The 17771-nt window shown below is 50.5% G+C and overlaps 1 protein-coding gene across 3 annotated transcripts in view; it reads left to right on the forward strand.

Moving 5' to 3' along the window:
- Positions 1 to 17771, forward strand: part of Fbln2 (fibulin 2) — a 65112-nt gene that overhangs the window by 4431 nt on the left and 42910 nt on the right. The gene's annotated exons all lie outside the window — the stretch shown is intronic.

Consider the following 17771-nt stretch of genomic DNA (forward strand, 5'->3'; position numbering starts at 1 on the left):
AGATACAGAGGTTTTGTGCATCTATAGGAGTGCCACACTGTTGCTGAGACCCTGTTAGAGGCAAGGTGGACCTCATCCTGAGGAAATATAGGCAGATGGGGAACCAGGCCTGGCAGGGGACACTGAACTTCCTGTGTTTGTTAAATAGAGGCCACAGAAGTACAGCCTTCTGTGGAATAGTATACCGCTGTAAAAACTAGTGGACAGACGTGTAGAAAGATCTGGAAGATCTAGAAGAAAACAAGGATCTGCCACTGTGTAAAACATGATGTTTGTATAAGATCAGAATATACATTCACACGTGCCTGTGTGTGCAGCCACCAAGGCCAGAGGAAAGATGTGAGCTATGCTCACCTGGGAAAGCACGGGATGCAAGGGGAGGTAATATTTCCCACTGTGTGCCTTGTTATACTTGGGGTTTTGAGCCTTGTCACTGTTGCAGGCTCAGAACGTTACACGAGGCCTCGGCACCTGTCCCCAGTACCACTTCTGAGTGTCAGGTGATGTGCACATCTTTGCATTCATGACCTTATTGAACAGACTGACTTCTCCCTGGTGGCCTGTGAAAGTTTCCATGGTGATTAAATTATATGGTGCCAAACTCACACTTTGCAAAGTCTGGCCAATGGACAGAAGGAAGCCCCTTCTCTCCCTCTTTCTTCCTTTCCACTTGTCCCCTTTCTTGGAGTGTGTGCTCCAGGTGAGAGGTGATTCACCATGGCTCTTTGGAATCTGGCGGATGGTTGGGATTGTGTCCTCACTTTGTCAGGTACATGTGAGTTTAACCATGGGCCCTGCCCAGTGGGCACTGATGCAGACCCTGCTCTTGCCTTGGAAGAAGCTGGTGCAGGAAAGTTCCCTGCTTGACCTCCTCTGAGGTTCACAGCTCTGCTGCTCACACAGTGTGCTCCCTCAGGGCCATGACTCATTCAGCATCTGGGCCTCAGTTTCCTTACCTGTAAAGTGGGCATCTCAGTCCTTCATCTCTCAGTGCTGTTGGGAAAAGAAGATGGGAAACACACACCTTTATTCAGCAGGTATTCACTGAGCACCCACTGGGTGTGGGATGCTTCTGAGTGCTGAGGATATGGTGAGCCAGACCACATCTTCCAATCCATGGAGCTTGATCCTGGAGGGAGACAGACAGGAGGCAAACAGTGCACACTGTCTTGTCCTGTGATGGGCCATGTGAACAAAAGGGCAGATGAGGCTGCACAGCCCAGGACAGGGACTGAGGTGGGGCTTGCTTTTGCTGAAGTTAGGGCCCTCAATCTCACATTGCTGGGAGGAGGGGCATTAAGACAAAGAGCCTGTCAGATGACCAGGACCAGCTGGACGATAGCCATGGAGGTGAGCAGGGCTGGTCACTGGATGAGCCATCCTGTTAGGGGATTCTGATGGAGTGGGGTGAGGTCCAGTTGAGATGGCAAGGTCCCCCTGGCTGCTGTCAGGAAAGCAGGCTATAGGTGGCATCTGGTTTGTTCCCCAACTCTCCCACAACCATTGGTGGGAGTTGGAGCTGGGACCACGGTGATGGTAGTGTTGGAAGTGAGATATGTTAGACTCTGGATTTGTCTGAAGGTGGGGTTGCTGGGGTTCCTGCTGGATCAGAAGTGGATGGAGAGAAAGAGGAGGATGGGGGAATGGCCCAGGGTCCCTCTGATGATAGATCAGTAGATGAGAACTCTTGCATTGTTCAGGCTGTGATCTGGCTTCTTGACTGAAAACTCTAATCTATACCCTCTTTACAGGCTAGAACCTTGGGGGATGATCTGCATGCTTGTGTGGGGAGGGGCCTGGAGGGTGGAGGTCTATGGCTGGTCCTTGGGGCAGTGGACACTAATTGAGGGTTAGAAACTTAGATGAGCATTTTGTGAGAGTATTCAGGGAGGTGCTTGCTGGAGTTGGGGCTCATGGTTAGCAACTCTTTGAGCTTCATTGCTGGGACAGGTGGGTGGAGGGGAAGAACACAAAATGCCACTGTGTTTGGAAGATAGAGTGAGGGAAACTTGGGGCCCTGAGAAAGTCTGACTTTTTTTGATTTATTTATTTTTATTTTCTGTGTATGAGTGTTTAGACTGCATGTAGGTAAGTGCACCTGTGCCATGCAGGGCCTGCAGAAGCCAGAAGAGGGCATCTGATCCCCTGGACCTGGAGGTGAGGATGGTTATTAACTGCCATGTGGGTGCTGGGAACTGAACCCAGGTCCTCTGCAAGAGCAGCCAGTGCTCTTAACTGCTGAGCCATCTCTCCAGCCCAGTCTAGCCTCTCATGGTGAGTGGACTGGCAACAAGACCTAGACAGAACCCTGAGAATGGAGGACCCCCAATATTGGTCCAAGGGCCAGTGACAGGTACCTCTGAAAACTCTTGAGAACAGGTGGGATAAAGCCAATCCTACAAGGTGACAGGGCAGGGAAATCAAGGCTCCAAGAGGGCAGGCCTGCGGTTATAACAGGAGGAAGAGTGGGCTGGGAGCCAGCTCTGTCCACCTCTATGTCCTCCATAGGGATGCTGCTGGCCTCATTTGGGTATGTCCTTTCCAAGGGCACCTTGTGGGTCAAGCTGTGCGTCATTTAGAGCCATTGTCCTCACAGTTACTGTAATCTGGAAACGTGACTGAAATGCCTTTCTCTGTATAAGCATGGATTGTTGTGGAGAAAGTTCAGGTCTGGGGGAACGTTGTTTCCTTCCTCAGGGTGGGGAGCCTGGCTGTATTGTCCTTGGCCAGTGTTCCCACCCACGTCTTCCAGCTGATGAGGAAACGGTGCCAGCACTGGCCTGGGGCCAGGGAGGTAGGCATCTTAGCAGGTGGAGAGGGAGGGTGGGCACTGAGCACCATGCAGTTGACTCATCTCTGATGTGAGGATAACCCTCCTGGCTCTGCTGACCAGCCTGTGTGGAAAGAGGTTCTGAGATGTGGTGAGCATCCAGCAGAGTGTGGCATGTGTGCAGAAGGCTGGTCACTTGCCTGGGTCTCAGCCACAGGATGTGGGACCATGAGGGTGTCCCCCGTAGAGATGGAAGGAAGCCCTCTGCCCCTGCTTATGCTGATCAGGTGGACAGTGTTGAGTGGCTGTATTAACTGGACTTTGAGCTCAGTGACTGTTGTCCTGTCATCTTTTATTCCTCTGGTTGCCAAGGTGTCATTGTCAAGCTGATCCTTGGCCCTGTGGTTGGGCTCATCAGGTTTTGGTGTCCCCTGGAGTCCAACCTTCCTTACCTGTGATCTGCATCCCAAATGCTCTGCCCTGCCTTTGATCCAAGAGAGCTTTCAGGAGGTCCAGAAAGTTCTGTTCTTAGAGTCTCCTTAAACTGAAAACATCAGAAAATTGCAGTAGGGAATCCTTGGGACCCCTGAACACCCTCCCTGCTGCCTCTTGTGGGGCTGACTGACCTATATTCCAAGAATTGACCCAAAGTAAAGAGGGGTAAGCCAAGGAAATGGAGGGAGAGAGTGCTGTGTGGGGTATACAAGAGATTGCTGAAGGGGAGGCCCTGCTGAGACCCCAGGATTAGGGCATCAGGACAGATGGTCTTGACAGAGTAATGCCTTGTAGACAACCTTGCCACATGCTTCTCAACCTCTGACATGCACACATATCCATACAAGTAAGCCCCCAGGAATACACACCCATAGTCACCCCCATAGATATGTACTTTCATGCACCCACACACCTATAGGCACTCATACACGGGTACACACATAGATTCACACAAACATCAATACATAGGCAATATACTCAGATCCCAACACATACTCCTACACACAGGTTCTTTGTCTGTCTCTCTGTCTTTCTCTCCTCTGCAGTCAGAGGCTGTGACTGGGTTCCTCAGGTGGTGTCCCTGGTCCCTCTGTAGTGTGTGTATGGATGTCACTGCATTTCTCAGATGTTACCTCTGGTCCTCTGCAGTATAGGTCACTTGGTTGCTCAGTTTCTATACTACCTCCCAGTACTCCCAGGGCTGCTGAGAAGCTCCAGGGACTGGGCCCTTCTGCAGGTGACAGCATTGCTGGCACCCTGGGCCACCTGCCTCAAGCTACCCAGTGGCCTATGAGACAGTTGGGTTTGATTTGGGGCCCCATCTCCAGAAACACCCAGCTTGCTGTTCCCTTGTCTCTGCTTTGGCAGGGGTAGCTGATGTTTGGTGGGGTGGGGGGCTCCGAGACTCCTGGCCTGATGGTTCTACTATATCTGGGACCAGACCCTGCTAGTTTCTGCACACTACCTGCTTTGGCAGTTCTGAGAAATACCTGAATTTCAGGCCAGTGCCAATAAATTGTCATATGGCAGAGGCCCCTGGGAGTCGCATAGAGGCCGACTGGTGACTTCTTCCTCGTGTGGTGGCAGCTGAGGGAGGTGGGCATAGGGAGCCAGTTGTTGAAGGACCCAGGAGGCAGTGTGGTCTGGGAAGAGGGGAGTAGTTGGGTGCTGCAGTCAGGGCTCCTATTCAGGAAGAGGTGAGGGCAGTTCAGTGCATATGTAGCTGTATATATGCTCATGGCTCCTGGAAAAACAAAACAAAACAAAATCCTGAGTCTTTGGGCCTCCCCAGTAAGGCCTCTTGAGAAAGAAGAAAAGTGAAAACACAGAGTTGTCTGGTGGAGTCTGCATGGGTAAGAGCCTGGCCCTTCCTCTGCAGCAGGTGAGTGTGGGAGCTTGTCTAACAGTGGGCTATTGCTGGACCTGCTTTTTAGGGGTAGGAGAGGCCTCTGGATCTCCTGCCTCTCAGAGGCCTATGAGAAGCTCTGGGTCCAAGTCACTGGCCTGCCATGCCACCCCCAGCCCTGCCATGCCACCCCCAGCCCTGCCCACATGGCTCCTTCTGGGGGCACAAATTCCCCTGGGCCGAAGGCCACTTTATTTTCTAGAAAGAGACAGGAGAGCCGCTCTCAGAGGCTTGGCTTCCACAGTGTTGATTTACTGTTCTTTTTTCAGTATCTAGCGATGCTTGTGTTCAATTTTCTTTCAGCCTTTTGCTGCACAGTGAGCCCCACTGGCTTCCAGTCCTCTTTGGCATCATGTGGAGGTTCTGTGTTCTGATGCTGTAGCTAGGAGTAGGCAGTGGGTTCTTGTACTGTTCATGTCTGCTTTGGGATTCAGGATTTTCCTGGTTTTATAGTGGAAGGAGGAGGCACGTTCCTTTTCCTAGGCCGAGAGAAAATTTTAAAACAGTCTTAATAGGATGGAAATTTTGAGGGGCCCAGCCTGTGTTGTCTCATGCTGGCCTCTGTTGAGGTTTTTATTTAAGTCTCAGTCCCTTGTAAGGACAACTGATGTTCTCATGCAGCAGGAGGGAAAATCGAGGCTCAGGGAGCCACAGCTTCTTATCTGTGGCCACAGCTAGGAGGTAGCTCTGCTGGGATCTAGACCTGAATAGGGCCTTTCTATATCCTGGGCCTGAGCTTCTGATTGATGCTGGTCCCCAGGGCAGGGAGCTGTCTGAGGTGCTGGCCAGTGGTAGAGCCTGGCCTTGGTCTGGCCTGTACTGGGGAAATGAAAAATTCTGACTCAGGACTTCCTGTGGTCTTTGATATCCACAGCCAGCCTGGCTCTTCACCTCCATTCACATAGCCTCTCTCCATCATCTGATGATGGTGCACCCACCTTCATCCTCCATCTCCTCACCCACCCCCACCTTCATCCTCCATCTCTTCACATACCCAGCTGCCACCCACCACCTTACTCATCCGTCCGTCCATCTGTCCATCCATCCATCCATTCATCCATCCATCCATCCATCCATCCATCCATCCATCCATCCATCCACCTTCTTGTCCATTTGTCCTCTTCCTACCACAGCTCACCTACCCCCAGTTCCCCTGATCTGCCCTCAAGCAACTTACACATGGTTTTCTTCATCAGTTCACATATTCATCTACTAACCTACCCTTTCATTCATCTATCCTTCTCCTGACCCACTTATCTAGTCACTCATCCACTGACACACTCATCTGTCTCTCTCTCCTCCATCTATCTAACCATGGACTCACTCATTCACCTGTCAACCCACCCATTGACCCTTCTACTTGTCTACCCTTTTACCCACCCACCCAACCCTTTCACTTACCCAACTCATTCACTCACCCACCCTCCCATGTATATACCTATTCATCCATGTGACCATCCATCCATCATCTACTCATCCATCCATCTGCCCACTATTCCATCTGTTCTTCTGTACATCCATCCATTCGTCCATCCACTCATCTACCCACTCACCCACCCTCATTCATCCATCCATCTATCCATGTATCCATCTATCCACCCACTCACCCACCTATTCACCTACTTTTCAGTTCATCTGCTTCCTCATCCAAGGGACAGGATTAGGAGGTACAGTTTCAGAGGAAAGGAATCCTGGGTTGGAGTAATGATATGAATTAAGAAGAGGGTTTGAGAACCAGGGAGAATCTTATGGTTTTGCAGGAATTGGATGTTTAGAGAGCATCAGAAGGAGACCAGTTGGGAGAGATGGGTGGGAAAGATGGTGAAGGGCTTGGAAAGTGATGCTTGGGATTTTTCATTGCAGCCAGGGGGCTAGGCATGAGTGCCAGGGAGTCTGGGAGGCCCTAGTCTCCACAGAATATGCCTATATGTTTCTTAAGACTTGGGTACCAGCGACAGAAAACCCAGGCCAAGTTAGCTTTGGCTTAGCTCATGGCAAGGTTTGGCTTTTCACTTAGCTTTGGGTGCTCATACCCAGCAGCTGTCACAATGCTCCTGTTTCTCTTTTTTCTTTTGACTAGTTGGTTCAAGCTTCTCTAGTCTCTCAGGACAGGATGACTTTGGGGACCCTTGAGGTTGAGTTACCTCACACCTCATACAGTGTGAGTTAGGCTATTCTTTGCTGTCTCCCCTGAGCTGGGTCTTGAGGGCTCTGCCTGGCCTAATGTCTACCCTCAGCACCATTGCAAGGGTAGTGGGAGGCACCAAGTGGGGTGGAGTGAACCCAGGTCTTTGAAAGAGTGGGTGTGCTGGAAAGACCCTCTGTGCCCCACAGAGTTTCAGCATTTGCAGAGGTAGGACTGTCATCCTCAACTTGGCTCAGAGGCTCTAGGGGCCAAATGGGGAACATTAGGGGTCTGAGCTGGCTTGGAAGGGATCAGTGGAGATGCCCCAGCAGGCAGGTCCTCAGGCTGGCTACAAGGAGGATGCCTTGGCATTCCACAGGGGCAGGAGGTCAAGGGTGGACAGCTGTGGGCCCGGTGGAGCGCCAGGTAGGAGTGCTGAGCTCACACTTGGCTGAGGCAGGCTCTTCTCACTGCTCCACCCTGGGACTGCTTCCTCCTCATAACCTAGTTAACTGCGGGGAAGGAAAAGATCAGGCTTTCCCAAGCCAAAAGCAACATTTTCTTTTCTCATAGGTTGATTAAGAGTGCTGGACATTGCGCTGTATAATTTTTCACCTGCTTGCACTGGTCATGAGATTAGTGGTCTGAGGTATAAACCTAGGGTCAGCCTCACCCGACAGTTGGCAGCATTTTATTCTTTTCTTTCTTAGGGAGGAGTGGGAAGGGAGGGTTAAAAGTCTGGCTATTCCATTGAAGGATTGTTTTTCTAGCGTTCTCATGAGTTCACCCCATGGAAAGAAAGCTCAGTGGCTGACGAGTGAGTGAGGATCTGGGGCTCCCTGCTCCCTAAATCCCACATGGGGTCAGGTGGGATCATCCAGGTTTTTTGTTTGTGTTTAAAGACTTAATGTATTGCTATGTAACCCAGGCTGTCTCCAAACTCCTGGGCTTCAGAAGTCCTCCTGTGTCAGCCTCTTAAGTAGCTTGGACCACAGGCACATTCTACCATGCCTTGTGCTACCACACCTGGCTCTGTGTCACTGATTTGATTTTTTTTTTGGTCTTTTTGAGAGAGGGTCTCCCTGTAGCCCCAGCTGTCCTGGAACTCACTATGTAGACCAGGCTGGCCTTGAACTCACAAAGATCCACCTGCCTCTGCCTCCTGAGTGCTGGGATTAAAGGCGTGCGCCACTACGCAGGGCTTGTGTCACTGATTTGAATCTATGACTTGCTGTGGACCTAGTGTCTCCCTCCTTCTCCTCCAGGAGGTGGTGTGGGGGAGGTGAGGGGAGAGATGTCCCAGCCCCTTCTACCCTCTGTCTTCAGCCTTGCCTGCACATCCTGGCCTGCCCCTTGTCAAAGTTCTTTGCCGCAGAGTACTCCAGACCCCTTCCTTGAGCCCCTGCATGGTCAGGATTGACTCATGGCCAGTCACACCATCCAGTATTCTGACTTTGGGCCACAGGAAATGAAGGGAATAGAGCTTCAGACAGAAGCCAGACTCGGCGACTGGCAGTTGTCTGTGGGTGGCTTCGGGTCCCTTCCCTCTTGACCATCTGCCAGCGCTATTTCTTTTGTTGTCTTTTTCTGAACCATTTCACTTAATTCTTTCTTCCTTTCTAGAACATCTCTTATTGTGGAAAAACACATGTACAAAATGTGCTTCAATGTCAGGATAGAGTGCAGAGCAAAGCCTTGGTACCACCACCTTTGAGAATCAATCGAACATGGCTGGCCCTAGAAGACCCCTTGGTTCTGACTCCTCTCCCAGGGGGCCTGGTGATTGCGAGGCTTGGCTAGTTCTGCCTCCTTTAGCTTGTTTTCCAACTAGGGCTGTCCAACCTTTTGACATTGCGATGATACATCGTCATCTATAAATGTGTTGGGTCACATTCAGAGCACTGGGACTGTCAGTTGGACATACCTGCTTGCTGTCTGTGTCTTCCCAGGTTTTATGCTTTCTAGGGCTAGAATCTTCCTCAGACCTCTGAAAAGGGATGTGTGCAGTTTCTTCTTGAGTTCCCAGTGATGGCATGTCAGAACAACATACACTGCAAGCTGGACATGCAAGACTAACAGAGCTCCTTGTCTTCACTACTGCCCTGCAATGCTCTTGTTCTCTAACCCACCTGTCCTCTTGTTGCCCCCACCCTCACCTCGGGGTGGGGCTTTGCCTATTCCTCTGCCTGGTGTGGCTCCCTAGACCTTTGGATATCCCTGCATTTGTCTCAGCTGAAATGTCACCTCCTTGCCTGCTGTGACCTCTTTTTTGCCAAGGGTGTGTTTAGTCTCCTGTCACGATAACCAGATTGTCTTATTGATTTCTTCCTTGTCTTTTCCTATACTAGAAGGTTGGTTCTATGAGGGTAGGTCTCTGGCTCATACACATGCTCTTTCTACTTCTACAGTTTTTTTGTTTGTTTGGCTGGTTGTTTGGAGAGTCTTACTCTGTAACCCAGACTGTCCTTGAACTCATGATCTCATGCCACGGCTTCCCAAGTGCTGGGATGACAGGCCTGCCTGTGTCAGGGGGTAGACTTCTGTTGGCCTTGTTCGGTGTCCTGACCCAGGGCTGGCAGGGGCAGGTACTTTCTGAATTGAAGGATGCAGGCTGTGCCCTTTCTGTTACTGGACCTTGGACAGATCATTTGCCCCATCTGCACCTCAATTTCCTCATTGGTAAATTATAGTTAAATAAAAGAAACATCACTGGAAACTCAAAGCCTGAGTTTGGTGCTGTGGAAATGATATTAATATGAACCACATCAACAGCTAAGCTCCAGCTGATGGCTTGTGCCAAGAACAAGTTTATTTTCCCAGTGAACTAGATGACTTCCTTTATCAGACAAGGAGTGCAGGGTCACCTTCTAATTTCCTTTTTGGCATTGGCTTCCAGGAAGCTTACTACTAAAGGAAGGTCTCAGGAGCAGCTTTTGCTTCCTGCAGGTCCACGGTGGGTTCCTCCCTCTCCTCTCTCTGCAGGTTGATTACTCTTGGCTTGTGACTTTGGAGTACATGTGTACATTATTTTTTATTTGGTAAAATATACATAAAATGTATCACTTCTGAGTTCTATCTCAGTTACCACAGTCCATTCCAACTCGTCAATCCTGAGTAGAAACTGGGCCTTCAACCCTCACCTCCTTCCCTGCATCCTGGCATGTCCTCACCCCTCTGTTTTCTGTCTGCAGTTCATTGTTCCATTGCTGATGGAAGTGGACTCTTCATGGAGTGTCCTCTTGTGTCCAGCTCATCGCTGTGCATCATATTGTCACAGGTCATCATACAGTGGCCTATATCAGAGCTTCCTTGGCTGGTGGCATCCATTGTCTGGATGGGCACATTTTCTGTATCTGTTTCTTTGTTGATGGCCCATGGGCTGCTTCCACTGTTGTGAATAATGCATCAGTGAGTGTGGGCATGTAGGTGTGACTTAAAAAATTTATTTTTATTTTATGTGTATGAGTGTATTGCCTGCATATGAGCGCACCGTGTTGTGCAGTGCCCATGGGGGGGTCAGAAAGGGTGTCAGATACTCTGGAACTGGAGTTACAGATGGTTGTTAGCTGCCATGTGGGTGCTGGGAACTGAAACTGGGTCCTCTGCAAGAGCAGCCAGGGCTCTTGACTGCTGAGCCATCTCTCCAGCCCCCAGGGGTGATTTTCAACAGATTTCAGCCTTGTCTTTTTAGGCCTTAGGTGAGTCCAAGATAATCTGCACAGTAAACATGGATTTTGGGCATTTTAGGACCAAGGCATTGTATGTGCTTGTGTGTGTGTATGTGTGTGTGTGTGTGTGTGTGTGTGTGTGTGTGTGCCTGTGTTTGTGCATCTGTATGTGTATTCTGTGTGTGCATGCCTGTGTGTCTCTGTATGTATGTGTGTCACTGTGTGACCTTGTGTATGTACATGCTGTGTATGTATATGCCTGTGTGTATGTGTGTGCTTGTGTATTCTGCATGTGCATGTCTGTGTCTCTGTGTCCTAGTTTCATTTCTGGTGCTGTGATAGAACATCCTCCCCAAAGCATCTTTAAGAGAGAGAGAGAGTTTATTCAGCTTGCAGCTCCAGGCTACAGCTCATCATGCAGGGAAGTCAAGGCAGGAACTTGACACAGCTGCTCACATCCACAGTCAAGAGCAGAGAGAGATACTCATGCATGCTATGTAGTTACTGAGCCATCGTGTGCATATCTGTGTGTATTGTGTGTGTGCAGGCCTTGTGTCTCTGAATCTCTCTCTCTCTTTCTCTTTCTCTCTCTCTCTGTGCTAGATACACATACCACCTGGCTCAGTAACTACATAGCTAGAGGTCCGTGTGCCCCAGTTGGTAGGTGTTGGCTGCTAATGGCTCATACATGTGCCTTCTCCAGATGCTTACCTTCGGTTGGTAGGTGTCCCCTCGCCTTGGCATGCTGCAAGGTAGCTCCTCCTGGTTTTTGGTGGGATGTACCTAGGGCCCTCACCCTGCAGGGTCCTTAGGCAGGCTGGTACTGCACTGTGGCTGAGACCCTAACTCATCTCTTCTCTCCCTGCCCCCAAGAGTTCTGCCCTACTGAGCCACGTGTACATATCTCCATTCCAGGCTGACACACTGAAGGAACTGACACACTGAGGTGACTTGACCATGTGGCTAGATACAGTGCCCACTGGGAAGAGGGTAAAACTCCTGGTGTCCGCTATGTATAGAAGAGGCAGAGCCTAACTCAGGACCCCAGGCTTTTCAAGAGGTGACCCTGGGGCTGCATGAGGAAGAAAGAATTCTGCCTCTTTTGGGCTTCCTTCCTTTGGATAAGAGAAGCCCAGAGTGAGCTGGGTGCAGCGGCATACACCCAAGCTCTCAGGAGGCAGAGGCAGAATTACCTGAAAGTCCAAGGCCAGTCTAATCTACATAGTGAGTTCTAGGCCAGATAGGTCTACATAATGAGACCCCAACTCAAACAAAGGAGAAACCAAGTCCTTGAGGAGTCAGGAACATGGGATCTCACAGATGCCCATAGCAATAAGTGAGGCAATGTTAGGCCAGAGCAGCCCCAGGACACGGTGTGGACTAAATTTGCTACTATAATACAAGGTCCAGTGGATGGGGCTTGTGTGCAGATGGGCTGGTTGCCGGCTTGGGCTGCTTTTTGGCTGGATATGGGGGTGGGTCTGGCAGCCTTGAGGGTGGCGGGCGCCTGGGGCCAGGTGGAACCTATTACTCATGCTTCCAACCAGCCAGCAAGAATGGCTTGCATGTTTATTTCCCTGCCGTCGGCCAGCTGTTTCAAGACCCAGGGTTTTGATATAGCTGCCTGATGTTTAAAGGAGATTCCCTCTAAATATCTGGGAAGTTTTAAAGACACACAGCTCCAGTCCGAGGCTTCTTATCCAACACAGGCTGCCCAGTTCAATCAGGATTTCAGATACACAGCAAATGAGCATGCTCTAAATATTTCAGGGTATGCTTTAGCCTAAGCGAGTGCTCACTGCTTGTCTGAAATCCCAGTGCCACTGCATGTCCTAGGTTTTCATTTCCTAGATCTAGCAGGCATCGTCTTGTCAGAATCAGAATTTACTAGAGAACTGGAGTAGAGGTCTTTCTGACAGTGTGACTGGTTGTTACATGCAGAAACACACCCTTGATAACAAGGTGTTTCATCTCTTCCAGCTTAATTATCTACAGTCAGCCATGGCCCAAAATGTCAAGTAGAAAAATCTCAGGAATAAACATCATAGGTTTGAAGTGGTGAGCGTTTGGAGTCCATGATGAAATCTCTTGTCTTCTTACCTGGGACCTGAGCCATGCTTCTACCCAAAGATCCATGCTGTGTGCGCTACCCTTCTGCTTGTCACCTGACATTATTGCAGAGCTTGTCTTTAAAGGGCCCTGTGTTGCTTCATTGTGACCCCAAAGCACAATATTGCTAACTGTGGCAATTCAGATATGCCAGATAGAGGCATTTGAAGGGAAATGGGGAAGGTTTGCAATAAAGGATGGTCACCTCACTGAGGGCACTGTACTGTCGTCTGTAGTCAGGACAAAAGTGGAATGTGTAGGATTTGGAGCCATCTGTAGCCTCGGGCATCTCCTGGACGTCCAGGGATGTTTTCCCCAAAGACAGGGGTATCGTTGGGGACTCCTGTAAGGTGGCCTATGCTCTCCTCAGGGCAGGACCCACTTTTACAATGGTGGTATCAGTGATGTCTCCCTGGTGCCACCCTGACCTTCCAGCATCTTTGCCAGCTCAAGAGTCATGAACCAATGCGGAAGTGAACTTGACAGTCATTTCACTGGAGGGCTGTGGTTTGTGGAGGGTGAGGCAACATTGAGGATTTGGTAGGAGTTTGTTGTAGGGAGCAGCAGAGGTCTAAGTGAGGTCCAAGGGCATGTGTGACTGTGACAGAGACTTGTTGCTCTTTGGGCATCCTGCTCACCCAGGTGCCCAGTGGAGGAAGGCTGTGGAGGGGCTGTCTCACATTGCACTCAGCTCCCTGTCTCTGCTGAGTGCTCTTGGGGAGAGAATCTTGCCAAGTGGAACCCCTCCAAGCCTTCCAGGGCCCTGTCCATAGTCAAATCAAGGCCAAGCATGCATTTAAAACTTTTTTTGTGTATGTATGTGGTAAATGTGTGTGTGTGTGTGTGTGTGTGTGTGTGTGTGTGGGAGGGGCTGTCTCACATTGCACTCAGCTCCCTGTGTGTAGAGGCCAGAGGTTGACGCTGATTGTTTTCCTCTTTCACGCTCCACCTTGATTTTTGAGACAGGGTCTTTCACCAAACCTTGAGCTCACTGATTCTGCTAGACAGGCTAGACAGCAAACCCCAGGAATCCTCCTGCTGCTGGGATTACAGACATGTTGCTACTTCTTACGTGGGTTCTGGGATCAACAAGCAAGACTGAACAGTTGCCCCAGCCCCATGAGCATGTGTGTTAGCTTCTCATTGCTGTGACCAGAACATCTGTCATGAACAAATTAAAGGAAGGAAGGTTTATTCCAGCTCATGGTTCAGAAACTTAGTCCATCATGTTGGGGAAGGCATAGCTGTGCTTGGCTTGGTCAGCTGTGGCAGAAGTGGATTTGTGGATCTCTGGCAGGGCACAAGTCTTCCTTGGTGGTTGAGGGGCCCAGAGATCGTGGCAGGAGCTACAGCCTGAGCATCCCTTCTACCGTTTTAGGCCATGGTCTGAGACTCCTGGGTCAGGCTTGGTCACATGATCTTTTGTCAGTCTCAGTAGGAGAGGCTGGCCCCACCAGGACTCTCCTATGGCTGGAGGGTCCCTGCAAAGACTCGGATGTTTACTTTTACATTTTGGTCTCAGGTACTGGGAATTAATCATAGCTCTTCAGAGCAGCACCCCACAGTCTTGGCCTTGTAGGGTCCTTTTATTTCTGGGGTATTTCGTCCCTACATCTTCACTGCTGCCTGCCTTCCACTAGGGTGGTGTCCACCCTGCCTAGGGCACGCCTCTTGTTTTGCTTGTGTTGGGCAGTGGCAGCAGCTGCCTGTCCATTCTGTTTCCTACTTTTTCCCCTAGTGTTCCATTTTGAAGTGACACTGGGCTCCTGCCTTCCATGCTGTGGGGTCCAGAGGGGGTGCACCTATGGGCAGGGCAAAGGGAACTGTGGCCACCAGGGCATGGAGGGCAACAGGCAGCCTATAAGGGCTGTGTGGCTAGGGAAAGGGGAGGGACAGGAGTTGTGGCCATGGGGGAGGGGACAGTTGCTATTGTAGCCCAAAGGGAAGGAGGGGATCAAGTGAGGAGCGGACACCCCAGTCTCTCTGTCCCTCCCTGTGATTGGACAGGAAGCTGAAGGACCTGGGTGGAGTCTATACCAGAGGCCAGCCTCCTGGCATAGAGCAGCACAGCTGGGGGTAGATAGCCAGATGGTAAACCTTCACAGTGGACCCCACCTGCCTGCAAACAGGCTCAGTGCCTTCTAGGTGTGGGGTATATGCCAGCTGCATGTGGTACTCTGTAACATGGTTTGTTCGGATCACACTGTGATTGGTATAGTGCCTTCATATTTTGCTATTTTATTTTTTTGTCTTTTTCATTGAGGCAGGGTCTCTCTTTAGCCTCAGCTGGCCTGGAACTCCCCATGTAGAACAGGCTGGCCTTCAATTCACAGAGCTCTGCCTGCCTCTGCTTCTTGAATGCTGGGATTAAAGGTGTGTACCACATGCCCAGTGCTGTTTTATTTTATTTTATTTTAAAAATATATTCTTTGGGCCGGTTGTGGTAGTGCATGCTTTTAATCCCAGCACTTGGAAGGCAGAGGCAGGCAGACCTCTGTGAGTTCAAGGCCAGCCTGTTCTACATGGTGAGTCCCAGGCCAGCTGGGGTTATAGGGAGACCCTGTCTCAAAAAGACCCAAAATTTTTTGTTTATTGTTTTTATTTTTAATGTGTATGTGTGTTATGCCTGCATGTATGTAAGTGCACCCATGTCATACAATGCTTGAGGAGGTCAGAAGAGGGCGTTTGATCCCCTGGAACTGGAGTAATGGATGGTTGTTAGCTACCATGTGGGTGCTGGGAACCAAACCTGAGTCCTCTGCAAGAGCAATCAGTGCTCTTAACCACTGAGCCATTTCTCCAGCTCCAATATTTTGCTACTTTAACATGAATCTTTCTGAGACTGTGGGAAACCTGTCACTGGGTCACTCTTTCCCCACCTCACCTCCGGCATTTGTGGGCTAGATGATGCCTGCGTGCCCCCAACCGTGACCTAAGATGTGACAGAGTTGAGGCTCAGAGAGGCCTAGGGCCTTGCCTAGGGTGCACAGCAAACGAAAACAGTCAGGTTCAGGACTGTTGGTTCTTTTATTCCTGGACCTCAGTGTGGGTGACAGAGGGCCAGAGATCTAGAGTCACTTGGTGTGGTGATAAGGTAGGGTCAGGTATTCCTAGGTAGGTGAACAAGACAAGGTGGGTCTGGGGGCAGGGCAGAGCTAGCTGGAAGGGTTGGAGGTGCATAGGTACTATGTAGCACATACCCTGGGGAAACTCTAGGAGACCCCAGCCAACTAGAATTGGGACCTTTCTCTACATGAGAAGAACCAATTGGCAAGGATTGTGGAGGGCTGCAGAAGCCAGAAGATGCTTGGGTCTCTCCCTGCCCCTTCCCTCTCCCACTGCGTCCCCATCTGGAGGGGTAGAGGAGACTTATTCAGCTGGAGTGAAGGCCCCATTCTCCCAAGGGCTGCTCCTACTCCCAGTGGCTTTATGGGATGGCATGTCAGTGTGGGGGTCGGGGTGTTAGACCTCAGGGCTCCAGAGCACCTCTCAGATTCTGGCCTTTGGGCCTGGCTTGGGTGTGGGCTTCCTCCTCCAATGGCCTCCTTATGGATGGTCTGGGCTCTGCAAATCCTGCCCAGCCTAAACAGGACTCCACAGTGCCCAGGTTATCCATAGTTCACAGTAACTCCTTCCTTCCTTGTTCTTCCTGCCCTCTCCACACTCCTGTACTCTTTCAGCACAGAGCTTCCATTTGCTCATCCTCAGGCCTCTGGGGCCTCAGGCCTCTGGGGCTTCAGCCCCCTGAAGCCCTGAACTCTTCACCTGCCTCTTGCCGTTCCTACCTGAAGCACTTTGTCTCTAGCAATCTGCCCAGGTCACAGCTCATAAGCTGCCTCCTATGAGAAGGCTTCCCTGACTCCCTGAGGGAGAAGGCTTCCTTACATAGACCCTGCTCTCCTTCCTTAATTTACTGCTTCATAGAGCCATGAGTGCCTGGCACAGTGGGTGCTTACCATCTTCCCCATGGGTCATCAGCTCTAGGAGGCTGACCAGGTAGCTTGTCTTATTGGCTGACAAAGCCCTAGTTCCTGGAGGTAAGCTGGCATAGAGGGGGCCCCCTGGACAGCAGTGGCTGACTGCTTGTGCTGGGCTGGGGCACTGGTGACCACAGCTGGTGGTGACACGACTGCCTGCCATTGTAGTCCTTCTGTAGCTGCCTTTCAGGCCATGCTGACAGGCAGTACCTTCCCTGCTTGGGCTGGGGGTGAGGGTGCTGGGCAGTGAGTCCTGGGAAGGATCACTGTGCTTCTTTTTTCACCCCCAAACCTTAAAGTTACTGAGTTTGAAATGAGAGTTCAGTGTAGTAGCACAGTCATCCCAGTACTGTCGTCCCAGTACTTGGGAGGCTGGGAAAGGAAGGAAGGTCTGACTTTAAGGTCAGCTTGAGAGACAGTGTGAGACCTCTCTGAAAAAAAAATTCCCTTCCCACAAAAAGTTTAAAATAACAAATGCTGAGACCCAGGTATGATACTTTGTTGTAATTTCTTAAAAGTCAAAACCAGTGGTGGGCATGCCCAGTCAGTAAGCTCCAGAACCTGAACTCAATCTCCAGAACCCATGTCGAAATGTCAGGCATAGTGGTATGTATTTGTGATTACAGTACCAGGAAGTGGAGACGAGTGGATCCCTGGGCCTCACTGGCCAGCTAGCCTAGCCTAGTTACTGAATTAAAGTCCTGTGAGAAACCCTATCTCAAGGGGATGAACAGCATTCCTTAGCATGACACCTGAGGTTGTCCTCTGGCCTCCACATGCACACACACATGCACACTAGCATGCTTACCCATACACATGCTCACTTACATGTGCATGCACAACTCTACACATGTGCACACACACACCCATCAGGAACACACGAATGCACCCACATTCACATTAAAAAAAAATCTTTTGCAAGGCAACTACCACCATTAGCACTAGACTTCAGGGGATTGTGCTGTCCAGGGACTGTGGCACTGAGTCACTGTGCTTGTGGAGACCTGTGATGCTTGCAGGAGTGAGGGCTGGTGGAAAGATAGCATTTGAGTGGCTGTGGGGGACTTTTAGGAGAGCAGGGAGTGGGAATGGGGGGGCAGGGCTCCTAGGAACATTCATGATTGGGGGACCCCCTCCAGTGTGGAGCATGATGGGGGCTTTGGCCTCTTCTTGTTGGTGATAGAAGCCAGGTGGCCGTGGATGTGTCAGAACTAGCTGTTTT

The sequence above is a fragment of the Nannospalax galili genome, unplaced genomic scaffold (genome assembly GCF_000622305.1).
Source record: "Nannospalax galili isolate Female #2095 unplaced genomic scaffold, S.galili_v1.0 scaffold332, whole genome shotgun sequence".
NCBI classification, from domain to species: Eukaryota; Metazoa; Chordata; class Mammalia; order Rodentia; family Spalacidae; genus Nannospalax; species Nannospalax galili.